This window comes from Sinocyclocheilus anshuiensis, unplaced genomic scaffold (assembly GCF_001515605.1).
Source record: "Sinocyclocheilus anshuiensis isolate Anshui unplaced genomic scaffold, SAMN03320099.WGS_v1.1 scaffold689, whole genome shotgun sequence".
In the NCBI taxonomy this organism is placed as follows: Eukaryota; Metazoa; Chordata; class Actinopteri; order Cypriniformes; family Cyprinidae; genus Sinocyclocheilus; species Sinocyclocheilus anshuiensis.
Window position 1 is genome coordinate 315647 of NW_015536490.1, and position 17689 is coordinate 333335.

Below are 17689 nucleotides of genomic sequence, written 5' to 3' on the forward strand. Positions count from 1 at the left end.
TCAGGAGCCCTTCCTGGGCTTAACTGGGGATCAGGAGCCCTTCCTGGGCTAAACGAGGAATCAGGAGCCCTTCCTGAGCTAAACTGGGAATCAGGAGCCCTTCCTGGGCTTAACGAGAAATCAGGACCCCTTCCTGGGCTGAATTGGGGATCAGGAGCCCTTCCTGGGCTAAACGAGGAATCAGGAGCCCTTCCCGGGCTAAACTGGGAATCAGGAGCCCTTCCCGGTCTAAACGAGGAATCAGGAGGCCTTCCGAGGCTCGACAGGGTATCGGGAGCCATTCCTAGGCTCGACAGGGGATCGAGAGCCATTCCGAGGCTCGACAGGGGACCGGGAGCCATTCCGAGGCTCGACAGGGGATCGAGAGCCATTCCTAGGCTCGACAGGGGATCAGGAGCCCTTCCTGGGCTAAACTGAGGATTCTGAGGTCTCTCCTCCTCGTTTTGACACTGAATTCCCTCCATATTTTGGCCCTTATGTAGTGGCGGGGAATGGCTCTCCGTCATCAGTGGGCTCAGGCTTATGCTCCGTAACGCGGGGAGATGGTCGGCTGGGCTCAGGGTCCTGAGTGGGGCTGGTGTTGTTGTCAGCGATGTCCACGGTCAGATGGGACTTGCAGGACACCAGCACCCACTCGATGAAGGCGACGAGGCTCTCTCGAGGACCATCCCCGGACAACTGCGCTCATGTGGTGGCGTTAAGTCCAACTTGATAGAATGAACAGAGGCAGTTGTCCGGGTAGTGCGTGAGGTGAGCCAGGGACAGAAAGTCATCCGTGTGGTCCTCAAGAGAGCGTTCCCCCTGCTCCAGCAGGAGGATTTGGAAGGCGGGGTAATCCATAACAAAAAAATATATTATGCATTAACTAATGATTAGTACGGGCTAAACCAACAAAAGGGGAAGAACCCAGAATAAACAGTCCACAGGGGCGTTACAATATGCTAGTGTCTAAAAAAAGAACTAGTGCCTAATAAATAACTACTAGTACCTATTAAATAGATACTAGTATCTTATGAATAGTATTAGTATTTAATAAATAACGAATACTAACTAGTAATGTTTAAAAAGATTTTAGTCACTAATGAAATAAGTACTAGTATCTAATAAACAATTTATTATTTTTAAAAAGTTACTAGAAGCCAAAGAAAAAGCACTAGTAGCTAATGAATAAGTACTGGTACTTAATGGAACAGATACTAATAGACAGAAAATAAGTACTAATAGCATGAAAATAGATACTAGTACATTTTAAAAGATTAAATGTTAAATTGGCTTGCCATACTTCAATGCTCATATTGCACTTCCAAGGACAATAAACTAGTTCATGATTTCTCCTTTAAGAGTTGAGATGTTGGGAGATGACATTTTGTTCTTAGACTCTTAGGCTTCTCAGAAATATTGAACTTCTCAGGATGGAGGGCAAAGGTATTACCAAGGGAGATGCACAAGACTTCGAGAAAACCAAGATTTACTATATTTAAAATGTGATGATTGCAAGCACAAGGCAAGGCAAGTTTATTTATATAGCACATTTCATACACAATGGTAATTCAAAGTGCTTTACATAAAAGAAAAGAAAAAAAAAAAATCACAACAATAAAACAAGGAATTTAAAAACTTTGAAAATGATTTAAAAAATTGATTTAAGAGGTTTAAAATGAATTTAAGAAAACAATTATACATAAAATATAGTGCAATCAGTTCGGATATCGCACAGTGCTCATTCAATAAATGCACAGCTAAACAGATGAGTTTTGAGTCTGCATTTAAATGTGACATGTTTTAACACATCTGATCTCTTCTGGAAGCTGATTCCAACTGCGGGCGGCATAATAACTCTATAGTGGATTTCAAGTTTCGTCTTCCGCCACATCCAGCACACAAAGTTCACATCCTGTAAACGTGACATCTGACAGACCAGTGTTACAGTGATGGGCAAATAATATGCATGGGCAGGAACATATGCATTTTTTTGATAAGATAAGGAAACATCTTCCTAAAAATGAAGCTTAAAATTAGATTTGAAAGAGTTGTGCAAAAACAAAGTTCACCACCTTTGAAGTAAAATTGAAGGGAGCAAATGCCTGTGTTACTAAAGATAAATTTATTTGCCCAAGTCAAATGAGCTATGAATTTGTGGCTTGGTCTAAGTATATGGACTTTTTCCCACCCATTTGTGCCATTAGGGATAGTTCAAATAAAATTTTAAATGAACAAATCAAACCTGTTCATAATATAAAACAATCGTATATCTTCACAAGACATACATTGGGTTAAACTGCTCGATTTTACAATGTCTTTACAATGACCTATTTGGATCTCTTAAAGGGGTCACATGACATTGCTAAAAAGAACATTATGTTGTGTATTTGGTGTAATGCAATGTGTTTATGCGGTTTAAGGTTAAAAAAATACATTATTTTCCACATACTGTACATTATTGTTTCTCCTCTATGCCCAGCCTTTCTGAAACGCGTCGATTTTTACAAAGCTCATCGTTCTGAAAAACGAGGTGTGCTCTGATTGGCCAGCTATCCAGTGCATTATGATTGGCTGAATACCTCAAGCATGTGACGAAAATGTTACGTCCCTCACCATACTGTGATGCCGTGTCCCGGAGCGACGAGACAAAACCAATAAGACCCATTACAAACGAGGCATTTGTTGCATCCAGTGGGGACATAATTACTGATTATAATGACTTATACTGTCTTTTCCCACACAGTGATATAGACATGTGGGGGCGTGTTTAAACGAGGCGTTTTAGGAGGGCGTGGACAAGTCTTAACTTTTATAAAGAATATCTCTTTGGATTTGAGACTTTAGTCTTTGCAACTTTACAGATCTTCTTTATGCACCAAGAGCTTGTAACACTCCAAAGAGAAAGGAAAAATTGAAATCGCATCATATGACCCCTTTAAGTTTTGGTTACCTTGACTTTCATTGGAGGGACAGAAACCTCTCAGATTTCATTACAAATACCTTAATTTGTGTTTCGAAGATTAACCAAATTCTTACAGGTTTGGAATAACTGAAGGTTTAGTAAATTATGTATTTTTATTTTTGGGAGAACTTTTAAAATGTTGTCTCCTTAATTTATGCATCAAACCTGTTAAAAAAAATCCTCTTAAAAACTGATAATTCTATACGTTTCTGTCAAAATAAACAATCCTTTCAGGAAGTGAATTCTGAAATGGCAAGTAAAAGACTTCTCTTAGTTAATGCATGAACTAAGGTTAACAAATGAGACCATATTGTAAAGCGTTACCGGTATCCTTTAAAATACTGATCGGTCAATCGCGCCATTCTGTGAATCTTTTATATAACGAATGCCATCAATATTTAATGTGCATTTATTTATTTGGCAAGTACCTTTGAATGAATTATTTCTTTATAATATAAAATCATCATTAAATAAACCATTTGCTGCATAAGAGACCATAGTGTCAAATTATGGTCTGATGAGTTTTATTTTTTATTTTTTTATTTAACAAGCAACCATACAGGCAAGATCTTAAAGATGTTATTTTCTGTAAAATGTAAGTGTTTCATTCATTAGCAGGGCACAGTATCATTGAATGCTTTTATTATCTAATTATCTTTTGTCTTATTCTGAATGGCATGTTAGCTATGGAATTGAATAACTATATAATAAAACACTTTGAACACTTAAATAAATACTTAAATAAGACAACTTCGGCAACTCTTGTCCTTTTGTCTTTTGTTCTCTGCTGCACATACAGTGGGTACGGAAAGTATTCAGACCCCCTTCAATTTTTCACTCTTTGTTATATTGCAGCCATTTGCTAAAATCATTTAAGTTAATTTTTTTTCCTCATTAATGTACACACAGCACCCCATATTGACAGAAAAACACAGAATCGTTGACATTTTTGCAGATTTATTAAAAAAGAAAAACTGAAATATCACATGGTCCTAAGTATTCAGACCCTTTGCTCAGTATTTAGTAGAAGCACCCTTTTGATCTAATACAGCCATGAGTCTCTTTGGGAAAGATGCAACAAGTTTTTCACACCTGGATTTGGGGATCCTCTGCCATTCCTCCTTGCAGATCCTCTCCAGTTCTGTCAGGTTGGATGGTAAACGTTGGTGGACAGCCATTTTTAGGTCTCTCCAGAGATGCTCAATTGGGTTTAAGTCAGGGCTCTGGCTGGGCCATTCAAGAACAGTCACAGAGTTGTTAAGAAGCCACTCCTTCGTTATTTTAGCTGTGTGCTTAGGGTCATTGTCCTGTTGGAAGGTGAACCTTCCACCCAGTCTGAGGTTCTGAATGCTCTAGACTGGGTTTTCATTAAGGCTATCTCTGTATTTTGCTGCACTGAGCGTTTCTTCTACTCTAACGAGTCCCTCAGTCCCTGCTGCTGAAAAATAGCCCCACAGCATGAGGCTGCTACCAGCACACTTTACTTTTGGGATGGTACTCTGCAGGTGATGAGCGGAGCTGGTTTCCTTCAAATATGAAGCTTGGAATTGAGGTTCATCGGACCAGAGAATCTTGTTTCTCAGAGTCTGAGGGTCCTTTAGGTGCTTTTTTGGAAATTCCAAGTGTGTTTTCATGCGTCTTAACTGAAGAGAGGATTGAGTCTGGCCACTCCGACATAAAGACTGGATTGGTGGAGTGTTGCAGCGATGTTTGTCCTTCTCTAGGTTTCTCCTATCTCCACATATAATCATGGAGATCAACTAGTGTGACCATCAGGTTCTTGGTCACCACTATAACCAAAGACCTTCTCCATCAATTGCTCAGTTTGGCCAGGAGGCCAGCTCTAGGAAGAGTCCTGGTCGAAGGGTTCTGGTCGTCCCAAACGTCTTCCATTTAAGGATTATGGAGGCCCCTGTGCTCTTAGGAACCTTAAGTGCAGCAGAAATTTTTTTGTAACCTTGGCCAGATCTGTGCCTTGCCACAATTCTGTCTCTGAGCTCTTCAGGCAGTTCCTTTGACCTCATGATTCTCATTTGCTCTGACATGCACTGTGAGCTGTAAGGTCTTATATAGACAGGTGTGTGGCTTTCCTAATCAAGTCCAATCAGTATAATCAAACACAGCTGGACTCAAATGAAGGTGTAGAACCATCTCAAGGATGATCAGAAGAAATGGACAGCACCTGAGTTAAATATATGAGTGTCACAGCAAAGGGTCTGAATACTTAGGACCATGTGATATTTCAGTTTTTCTTTTTTAATAAATCTGCAAAAATGTCAACAATTCTGTGTTTTTCTGTCAATATGGGGTGCTGTGTGTACATTAATGAGGAAAAAAAATTAACTTAAATGATTTTAGCAAATGGCTGCAATATAACAAAGAGTGAAAAATTGAAGGGGGTCTGAATACTTTCCGTACCCACTGTATATCAACACAATAAACCACTACAGCTCCCTTGAGAGGATGAAAGTTTGAAGAAACGTTTCACTGTTGTTGCCATTCTGGTAGAGTCTGGTATTAGAGTATATTTCCATATGTCCACTGGAAGGAAGAGGCCAGTTTCACTCAAGTGCTCTTGAACTTCCTTCAAGAGTTTATATAGCTTACCAATCCTAAAATCAACCAATTTTACATTTCTTGTTTGCTGCAAACCAAATTCTTCAAATGCTGAATTCATGCTGACATGCTGAATTCTCACTCCGATTTTATTTTTAATTCACAAAATGCTTAATTTAATTATACACTACACAGGAAGTGAAACCAGAAATCAGTCAGCGTTCCAGCTCTGCAAACAATAACAGGCCTGATGAATGTGGGGTAATTCAGAGCAGGAAGTTCGGTGATATCCAGACATCCCCTTCTGCTACTAAAGCGGTCAGAGGTCAGAGATAAACGTCATTAAAGGCCGTACGGTGTCACTTTATGAGTGTGCATGATAATATGTGCATTAATCACAACCATTAACCTTCTGTCATAAGACAATGTGACACTTTCGCCCACTAAAATCAGTTCAACCATTTTTAAGTAAGAACATGATATTCCCATACATACAGATTAGAAACCTGATCTGATGCAGTGTTTTGTTCACTCAGCTACTCCCTGACTAACTTGCCCAAATGAATAAAAATGCTAGTGTGAACAAAAGAACGAACAGTAGAACAGCAGAAAATATGTTTCTTATAAGTTGAAAAAACAAACAATAATGTCTAGGGGGCTGCAGAAGATGCTATAGAATCCATAAAAAATTAGAAAGGAAAAAAATATATATTTTTTTTAAGGCTGTCAAAGCTAACATAATCACTTGGGATTGATCAAAAGTTTGAGGTTGTCCGATTTTTTTTAGTGATTTTGAAAGAAGTCTCTTATGGTCACTGAGGCTGCATTTATTTGATCAAAAATACAGTAAAAATAATCATCTTGTGAAATATTATTACAATTTAAAATAACTTTTTGTATTTTAAATCTGAATTTAAATCTAGTTTGTATCTGAATATATTTTAAAATGTAATTTATTCCTGTGAGTCAAAGCTGAATTTTCAGCATCATTACTCCAGTCTTCAGTGTCACATGATCCTTCAGAAATCATTCTAATATGCTGATTTGCTGCTTTAAAAAAAAAAAAATAATAATAATAATAATAATTATATATATATATATATATATATATATAATTATTGAATTTTGAAAAAAGTATTTAATTTGGTTGTTTTATAATATTAATATATGTCACACAGTCACACAATTTTTATCACAGCTTTCATACATGAACATATAAAGCTGGCTTTTTTGCAAAAACATTCCATTTACAGAAAAAAGTTTGGCATTAAAAAGTTTAATTTGGCATTAAAAAGTTTGAAACCCAGTGGTTTTTAATTGCAGGATCCCAACCTATCAGCTCTGACAGAGTCACATACAGCTGGACAAAACAATGCTAAATGCAAAAAAAAAAAAAATTTTAAGCAACTAACAACATAATAGTGCATAGTTTTTAAGCAAATAATAATGCATTAGGGAAAACAAAACACTTCCCATTTCCTTTACTCTGACATCAAAGGCTGTACAGCCAATAAAATCTTTCAGCACTTACTCATCTGTTGTTTTGGTAGAAGCCAAATTACGCAGATGAACAAAACTATTCAAAATAAAATAAAATACAATCCAGATTAAATGTGGGTTCACTTGCAGCAAAGATAAACAGCTTGTACTAACTGTGCTTTGTGCAGTGAATCATTGGATTTTAAATAACTAAATAATTCAAAAATATGACATAAATTGTTAAAATAATATTTATAATAAATATTACTATGTAATAATATATAAAGATATATGTTTATATGATTTAATTATTAAATATATATGTAATATATTTAATAATTAAATAATATATAAATATACACTACTGTGCAAAAGTATTTTCACCATAAAAAATAAATAAAATTAAGTCAGTTATTTCTATCTTTCGCTGTAGTGTGTCAGTAGGAAATATCAGTTACATTTCCAAACACTCTTTTTGTCATTAATTGTAATAATCCAGTGAGATTTTTGTTTGCAGAAGGAGTCTGACAGCAGCCAGTGCTGCACACAGAGATCTGATCTCAGAAGAACTGTGGCAACGTCTCCAAGACGCTTCAAGAAACCTTCCTGAAAAGCTACAGTGCTGTGAAAAGTTTTAGGCACTTGTGTACGAATTCTGTAAAGTGAGGATGCTTTCAAAAATAATGTCATAAATAGATTTTATTTATCAATTATTTTCTCTTAACTAAATCAAATCAACATTTGGTGTGAGCACCCTATACGTTTAAAACAGCTTTTTGTCTGAGGGCACTTACGCATATTTTTTCAGGTAGCTTTGCAGGAAGGTTTCTTGAAGCGTCTTGGAGACGTTGCCACAGTTCTTCTGGATTGAGTCTGTCTCAGTTTGTTCTGTTTCTTCATGTAATCACAGACAGACTGGATGATGCTGAGATCAGATCTCTGTGTGCAGCACTGGCTGCTGTCAGACTCCTGCTAGCAAAAATCTCACTGGATTATTACAATTAATGGGAAAAGGAATATTTGGAAATGTAACTGATATTTCCTACTGACACACTGCAGCAAAAGATAGAAATAACTGACTTAAAACCATTTTTTGTTGGTGAAAATACTAGTGGACTGAGACTTTTGCACAGTTCTGTATATTTTTAGATACTTATATTTGTAAATTAATTAATTATTATTAAGTAAATACATTTCAGTGTTTGATTTTATGGATTTTTATTTTTACTTCAGTATGATAATATGCTGCTGTTGGGTCACCACACACACACACACAATATCAAGTGTAAAATCAGATCCTGAAGCAAAACCAGTTGAGAACCACTATTCTGTATGAAGCAAGGATTTTGCTAAACACAAAGCCATTATATTTGGCATGTCAGATTTAGCATAATTGAATATTTCAGACAGATTGATCTTACTGAGCATGTTAAGCAGGCTGCTCTTGCCCGCGTTGGTGCTTCCGGCGATGCCCACCTGAACGCCGCTGCGCAGACGATCTCCCCTCCGCTGAGCCGAAAGGTGATTTTCCACATCAGTCTGCAGCTGCCGAACAGCTGCGTCCACTGCAACAGATGAAACACTCAGTTCAATGCATTGAAAAACAACATCCAGTTTATTGCTGATGTGGTCATTTTTTATTTTGTAAACTGAAATGCAATGTTTTTAAAAAGGTTACACAGAGGTCCTTAGAGGACAAAGATGTCCATGTCAAAACGATCATAAAAATATTATATATTATTTCATTTTTATTTTTCCGCTTTCAATGACATAGATCTTGCTACCAACATCAGCCCTGATCATAACTACCAAAAATTCATTTATTTTCAGGATTTTAACCTTTTAAATGCCAGTTTGTTTACATAATGCCACTGTTGTTGTTGTTGTTTTTTTTTATGAAATAAAGAACACATAAATCAATTATGTTCCATACACTAAATGCTAAGCAGATTTTTTTTTATTATTATTATTAAAGTCTTGGATAAGTCAATGACTAGAAACAGTATTCATTTTGATGCATTATTATTTTGTGCTGTGTCAGATTTTAAAAAAAAATCACTAATTTGTTTTAAATAAACTTTAACACAAATTTCACAGTACACACAAACAAACTGTGAACATTGAACTCTTATATTCATAAACTCTTATGAAAATACTAGTGGACTGAGACTTTTGCACAGTTCTGTATATTTTTAGATACTTATATTTGTAAATTAATTAATTATTATTAAGTAAATACATTTCAGTGTTTGATTTTATGGATTTTTATTTTTACTTCAGTATGATAATATGCTGCTGTTGGGTCACCACACACACACACACAATATCAAGTGTAAAATCAGATCCTGAAGCAAAACCAGTTGAGAACCACTATTCTGTATGAAGCAAGGATTTTGCTAAACACAAAGCCATTATATTTGGCATGTCAGATTTAGCATAATTGAATATTTCAGACAGATTGATCTTACTGAGCATGTTAAGCAGGCTGCTCTTGCCCGCGTTGGTGCTTCCGGCGATGCCCACCTGAACGCCGCTGCGCAGACGATCTCCCCTCCGCTGAGCCGAAAGGTGATTTTCCACATCAGTCTGCAGCTGCCGAACAGCTGCGTCCACTGCAACAGATGAAACACTCAGTTCAATGCATTGAAAAACAACATCCAGTTTATTGCTGATGTGGTCATTTTTTATTTTGTAAACTGAAATGCAATGTTTTTAAAAAGGTTACACAGAGGTCCTTAGAGGACAAAGATGTCCATGTCAAAACGATCATAAAAATATTATATATTATTTCATTTTTATTTTTCCGCTTTCAATGACATAGATCTTGCTACCAACATCAGCCCTGATCATAACTACCAAAAATTCATTTATTTTCAGGATTTTAACCTTTTAAATGCCAGTTTGTTTACATAATGCCACTGTTGTTGTTGTTGTTTTTTTTTATGAAATAAAGAACACATAAATCAATTATGTTCCATACACTAAATGCTAAGCAGATTTTTTTTTATTATTATTATTAAAGTCTTGGATAAGTCAATGACTAGAAACAGTATTCATTTTGATGCATTATTATTTTGTGCTGTGTCAGATTTTAAAAAAAAATCACTAATTTGTTTTAAATAAACTTTAACACAAATTTCACAGTACACACAAACAAACTGTGAACATTGAACTCTTATATTCATAAACTCTTATATTCATACCAATACATCCACACAATTATAATTACATAACTTCAATTCAGTTGCCCTTTTTTTTCAGTAGAAAACAGGATTAAAAACAAGTATTTGCTCAAATGGTCAAAGCTGAGAAAATGGTGCTATAAGGTTTAAAATAGTAAAAAAAAAAAAAAAAAACGTCCAAATTTTGAAGCCTTGACAAAAGAATGAAAGACTATTAACAAAGAATTCAGGACTTTATGACTAAATGGCACTCGGATTAAATATTGCAATTTTTAATGGGCTTTAAATGGGACATTTTTTGTCCTTAAGGTCCTGAGTGAAACTATTTTGTAGTGTAAAACAGATTTATGAAAGAAAATGAGAGTGAAATACTACAATTCCAATAAAAATACACATTTATGGCAAATTTTATGCTGTTTGCATTAATGACTAAGTGTCAAAATGATTAAAAAAATGAAAAAGTCAAAAATGTCGGTAAGGATGCACAAGGTTAGAATAACAGAAGGGCTTTATCTTTAAAAGACGAGGATAAAAAATAATTTGTACTGAACATTATACAAATTCATAGAGCTCTGGCACACTAGAAGTGTGTCAGTGTAAACACTATTTTTCATGACCTCTATTAGTGACTTTACAGCCCATCTGTAACTCTCAGAGGAAGGAGATGGTCTGTGACAGGCTTGTTCTTTGACGCACACTGAAATCCCTCTATTCTGCAGAGGAACAGACTCTAATGTAAATATAGCCCCCAAACATTTGAATGAAGTTGGAAAACTGATGGCAGGAGCATTCACTGTGCATACAGTATTCTTCAGGCACTACGACAGTGCCAATGGCCTCTCAATGTGACTTTCAATGGTTTTGATTCCTTCTCTCAACAGCTGCTGTGGTTTCTCTGAGGTCAATACTAACAGGAAAGTCTCAGTCATTCTGGAAATGAATGGGTCAGTGAATACTGACCCATCTGAGGAGACGTACCATCATTTAAGATTCCATCCTCTCACTGAAGTCTATGAATGCCTCTACATGCGCCAAGCACTAGATTGACAACACACACACAAATACAACAACTTAGTCATAATTCCACAGAATGTTATTTAGAGACTCACTAAAGCTTGGACAACAGTTCGACATATATTTAACATGAATGTAAAGTTAATGTCCAGTTTGGGAAAAATACATGAATACTTTTAGTCAGCAAGGATGCATTCATTTGATCAAAAGTGACAGTAAAGGCTTTTACTTTGTTACAAAAGACTTCTATTTCAAATAAATCAAAGAGTCCTAAAAAAAAGGCATCATGGTTTCTATAAAAAATGTAAGCAGCACAACACTGCTTTCAACACTGATGATAATAATAAATGTTACTTGAACACCATATTAGAGTGATTTCTGAAGGACCATGTGACACTGAAGACTGGAGAAATGATGCTGAAAAATCAGCTTTGCATCACAGTAATGAATTGCATCTTAAAATATAAAAACAGCTATTTTAAATTGTAAAAAAAATTCACAATATAAATGTTTTACTGTATTTTTGACCAACATGCAGCCTGAGTGAACACAAGAGACTTACTTTAAAAACATTATCATAACTTACCAGATTTTTTAGTTTGAACTGCACTGTAAATTTTAGACGTGATTTTCCAAGTTTCTGTCTTTTTTTATTTTGTACCTGAATGAATTTGTATTTTTGAACAAAATGGTTGAGTGAAAGATTCAGTGACTCACTTGTCACCACTGTACCAACTCGCATACCAGTCTTGGAAAGCCATTCAACCAATCCAATTTGAGGACCAGAATTAATTGTTTCAATTAGTTTTCAACATAATTTAAGTGAAAAATTTGAGAAACTACCGTGAAGCTCAGAAGAACTTCTTAGTATTTAGTACGTCGCTGTTTGGTTGAATGAAAGCAGCTGCATGAGGTCCACGTTCAAAGCGTGATGATCATCCAGCATAATTTGAGAATGATCTAAAGAGCATGTTGTGTTTAAACATCTGACCATCTGTCACCTTTTTTGTACCATAACTTTTCTTTGTTTTATTTTTTTTCAAAATCCTGAAATGTTGTTCATTTCCAGAAATACACTTTAAAAAATCCTTGGTGCTTGTTACCAAAAACCTCCTTCCAGGAGTCTTCACACAATCCATTAGCCGACATCACATTGGGTCCCGAGGGCTCTTACGACTTGGCGCAAATCCTACTCAGGATGTCCTGTCTCCTGCTCTCTGCTCCTCACTGACTCAGGCAATCAACACGCTCTTACACACAAACAATAGATGGACACCATCCGTGATAGAGAGACAGCACTGCCCAATCTAGCAGTCAATTCTGGAATTATTTAAAAGAACTTATAAATAAATAAAAAACAATAACCTCTCATGATGAACACACTTAATAACAAGTGTTCTATTGGCTTGCACAGTAAATCACATTAACAGCCCATTCAGCCTCACAGACTTTTCCTATTACCAATAGCATATGTATATTTTTGAATGCGTTTAGTTAGATGTGCTCCAGTGTTTCAGATCTCTCTAACTGCTCTATTAATCAAACTTTATTCATTTTTTGCATTACAAAATGAGGAGAAGAATGAGAAAACTGGGGGCCGTGTTCCTTACATACTCCTTAACAGCTAGTGTGCTGTATGTGGTTGTCAGGGAGTTGCAATGTGGTTGTAAAAGTGTTCTCAGTGGTTGATATTGTCACGGGTCGTGGTTGACGTGACAGATATACAGTTACTAGTGTGTTTTGTGTGGTTGTTTATTGGTCCAAGCCAACATTTTTCACCTGTTTTATCATCTGCTAGATGAAAATCATACACTATTTAAAGATTTGGGATCTGTGAGATTTTTTGTGTTTTTGAAAGAAGTCTCTTATACTCACCAAGGCTGCAAAAATGCAGTAAAAACAGTAATATTGTGAAATATTATTACAATTTAAAATGGCTGTTTTCTATTTGAATATATTCTGACCTGTACTCATTAAAATATATAAAAGGAAAAGTGATCATACAAAATGTACAAAATGTACAAAATATTGTAAATAATTAAAAACTTCTTGGGTAAAACCTAGGTTTGAAGGATAGCGGACAAAGATTGGTAAAGATTTAAAATGACAATGCCATCTTCTTCTAAATATACCTGAGAAGATTTTATTGGTATTTAAACTATTATTAGACTGAATTATATTTTAATGGGTGTCTTCTGTAAATCATGGTAAAAATGTATGATACTCATTAGTTTTTGCTCAGAAAAAAAAAATTAAACATGACACATTCTAATGTACAGAGAAAAATAAATAAATTTAAAGCTGTATTAAACTTTTATTGTTTTGATGCCTAAAAATCCATTTTCATCTTTGGCCCTCTAATATATATATATATCACATCTAACATATATGAAATAACCCCCATATGTAACATACATGAAATTACCCCCAAACAGATCAATACAGGTGGAGCTGGGGAAGGTGGAGGGTTTCTGAAGCGTGCTGCAACTGCTACAGCAAGCACTAGCACAAGTATTTGAATGTAGAGCAGCAAGCTCATTGGCTGCTGATGTGAAAGAAATCAGTCAGCTGTGCCATGTGAATGATGAAGTGATTATATCAGATTGAGTTAGCACCTATCTAGCGTTTTGTGACAGAACTTTATATTTGAATGCATCCTTGTTGAATTAAAAAAAATAGAGTAGTGTAGACCCGACTAAAAACAAATTTAGTAACAAGCATAATACAGCGCTGCAGGGACGGCTCCTCTGGAGCAATCCTAAGTGTTCTGCTCACTAAATGCACTAAAAGTTTTTTGTTTGCAGCACTGATGATTTCCTAATGGATGGGAGTCAAGCACGTACGCCACTTAACAGTTCCCACAATATGCATGTATATAGCATCTGTCTGGAATTTCCTGTCCCTTTTACTGATAAATATGTTAAAGCAATTTAGGTTGCTGCTGCAATATTTTTGTAACACAAAGGCAGCAAGTGGAAAACAATGTTAAAGGGGTCATATGATGCGATTTCAATTTTTCCTTCCTCTTTGGAGTGTTACAAGCTCTTGGTGCATAAAGAAGATCTGTAAAGTTGATATTCTTCAATCCAAAGAGATTTCTCCGATCACAAATGCAGACATGGTTTTATGTTTACGCAAAACATAAACGCGATGTTTACGCTGCGCGATGCAACGCAACGCGTAAAAAGACAGTATAAATCATTATAATCCGTAATTATGTCCCCACTGGACATAACTTTCCAGCTTAGAACGCCTGTCGGGTAAACTCACCCGCTTCTGCAGGCCACAGACCTGGCAAACTCCCTGAAACACACAAAATAAGATATCTTTAAAATAAAATTAACTTTATCACGTCACTATTTAGAAGCATTTACATTTTATAATATCTTCAGAAAAAGGCTATAAGTTAATAAAATACTACTTCACTTAAAAGGAGAAACGAATGAGTAAATACTTGCTACATGCATATTAAATAAAAGCTAGATATTTCCAAGCATAACACAGATACTGCCATCTAGTGTTAAAATGCTGATTCAACAACTAGCTGTTTGCAATATAGAATTCTGATGATAAAATACATATAGAGGGTTTACAGACATAAACATTTCAGAACAATTCGGGAAAATAATGGTTGATCTCTCTCCCACATACCAAGTGCTCGTACTAAGAATCCACTGATGACAGCAGGACCCCCGTGAATGTGAAACTCTGCACTGTCCTCTCCTGTGAAACTACCAGGACCTGAAAGTGTGGAATGTGGAATGTGTCATAACATAATTAATACGTAATTTATATACTGTTGTGACTGTAAATTCGATAATACACTACTGTTCAAAAGTTCAGGCGTCAGTAAGAAATATTTGTTTGAAAGAAATCAACACTTTTATTAAGCAAGGATACATTAAATTGATCAAAAGTGACAAAAAAATATATTTATAATGCTACAAAAGATTTCTATTTCAAATAAATGCTGTTCTTTTGAACTTTCTATTCAAAGAATTTTGAAAAAACGTATCAGTTTCCACAAAATTAGAAAGCAGCACAACTGTTTTCAACATTGATAATAAAAAATGTTTCTTAGGCAGCAAAAAGTAATGCCTGCTGAAATGTTATGCTTTGCTATCAATGGAATACATTTTTAAACATTAAAATATAAAACAGTTATTTTCAATTGTAATAATATTTCACAATATTACTGCTTTTACTGTAATTTTTTATCAAATAAATGCAGCATTGGTGAAAAAATCTCACCCTAAACTTTTGATCAGTAGTGTATATTTCATAATCTTTCATAAACAAATACACTGCATAATCACTCAGGGACTTGACTCTACAATCTTAAAATAAATTAAACGTCTTTAACCTTTCAACAACATTAACACATTTATCTCATGCCCTGCAATAAAGATCTTCAAGTGAATGCGTGATGGTATGTATTTTTATTATTGTGTGACAGTAATGACATTTTTAGGTTTTCAGAGAAAAAGTTAAATAAGCCTTGCACTTGCAAAATTTACAATTAACAGTCAATTTTTTATTATTATTTTTCTTTTTCTTTATTTTTCCTTTTTAATTATTTATTCAACACATAATGACACAAAGCTGCTCTCAAATCATAATGCATGCATATTTAAAATTACATATTTAAAAAATGCTCATCTTCAAATGGTCTGCTGTGCTGGGAAGTTATGAAGTTTGGGTACACTCTAAAAAATGCTGGGTTGTTTCAGCCCAACTTTGGGTCAAATATGGACTAACCCAACCGTTGGGTTAAATTTTTACATTAAAATTTTAACCCAAAAGTTGGGTTAGTCCATATTTGACCCAAAGTTGGGTTGAAACAACACCGCATTTTTTAGAGTGTAGAGACCCTAAATGTAATTCTGGCTATTCTTTTCAAAATTAGGAAAATATATATTTAAAGATACAACAAAACAAAAGTTTAAACTGATTCAAATCTACCCTTTCGGACTTAGAATGACTTGTGATTTGTTTTTTACACTCATCACAGGATCCCACGTGAAAAACGGGCTATTCTCTATACAAAACGGCAAGCAATGACTGTTGATGCTGTCATCCAGTAAAAGTTAATAAGGACTTCAAAAGTGTGTGATTTACTTCATGCAACATTTTATAATTCCTGTCTAATTATTAAAGGCTTTAGGTGTTCGTGCAGCTCTAATTTTGATATTGAACAAGTTTAAATACCCATAGATCATCAAACTGCCGATGTGCAGTCGCCATTGGCTTTTTAATGGTAGTGAGGCTGTGAAGAGTGCATGTTTAAGTAATGATTTACTGTTAGCTGAGGTGATTGCTTGTGAAAGCTATTTCATGTAATGATCAATTCTTTAACATTTAACGGTCTTTTTATATTCTACACTATTTCATCAAAATGCATTGTGTTTATCATTTTAGTGCAGTCAGATTAATTTGTGGTAATGAGACCATTTGGGTTGTGACAATATACAGTTGGATCACAAGTGTTTTATTACACATTTATTTATTTATAATATCTTTCAGGAATTTAAATGCAGAACTGTTTTTAAATAAAACAAAATCTGGTTAATGTTAATATAAATCACCATTTAAATATAAATCATATTTTAGACTGTATGGGAATAATTATTCTTGACTGCAGATCTGCCTGAATTATGGAGAAAACCTCCCTGTTATGTGCTTTCAATTATGCTCTTTTGTTCAGAGAGAGGTATAATAGATCACCTTCATAGGTACGCCATTCTGAAATATTCAGCTTGGAAGATATTTTTTGCATTAATTAATAAATAATACCCTGCTTCATCCTTTCAGTCTGTGTCTCATTTTAGTCCCACGGAAATACAGAGGAAGAAATGTATTCACAACAAGTAGTATTTTCTTGCAAAACATCCAGCAATCTTTTTATCAGCAACTTGGAAAATCATTTTTACAATTAACTTTTTGGCCTAAACAAATAAATAAATAAATACTGTGATAATATATTGCATTTCATAACATAGTCTGCATAAGTCAGCAAATCTCTTTAAAGCTTCAGCCTAAAAGAGTTTTGACATTCTAAATGCTGAGGTTTGATTTCTAATGTACACATCAATACATCAATACACTCTTGCTGAGGTCAGCCAGCTAATGCATGTCTGCTATGAGCAGTGTTGGGGAAAGTTACTTTTAAAAAGTCATGCATTACAATATTGCGTTACTCCATAAAAAACGTAACTAATTACGTTACTTAGTTACTTTTTATGGAAAGTAATCCGTTACGTTACTTTTGCGTTACTTTTAAAATCTGGACAAGAAAATAAAAAAGTTCTATTTTTGGCAAATATAAAAGCCTTTTCACACCAAAAGTGAAATTAATAAGCCTCAGGCTGAAGGGAAAGTACATTTAAACGTAACTCGCGTTACTTGTAATGAGTTACCCCCAACACTGACTATGAGAGGGTGGCAGTTTGAGTAGACTATATCTGTATCTGAGTGTTTGAAAGCAGAGAGACAGAGAGAGAGAGAGAGAGAGAGA

The 17689-nt window shown here is 35.0% G+C and overlaps 1 pseudogene; it reads right to left on the reverse strand.

Moving 5' to 3' along the window:
• LOC107685264 (tRNA modification GTPase GTPBP3, mitochondrial-like) overlaps positions 1-16978 on the reverse strand; it is a 23256-nt pseudogene extending 6278 nt beyond the window's left edge.
• Between the last annotated feature and the right edge of the window lie 711 nt (positions 16979-17689).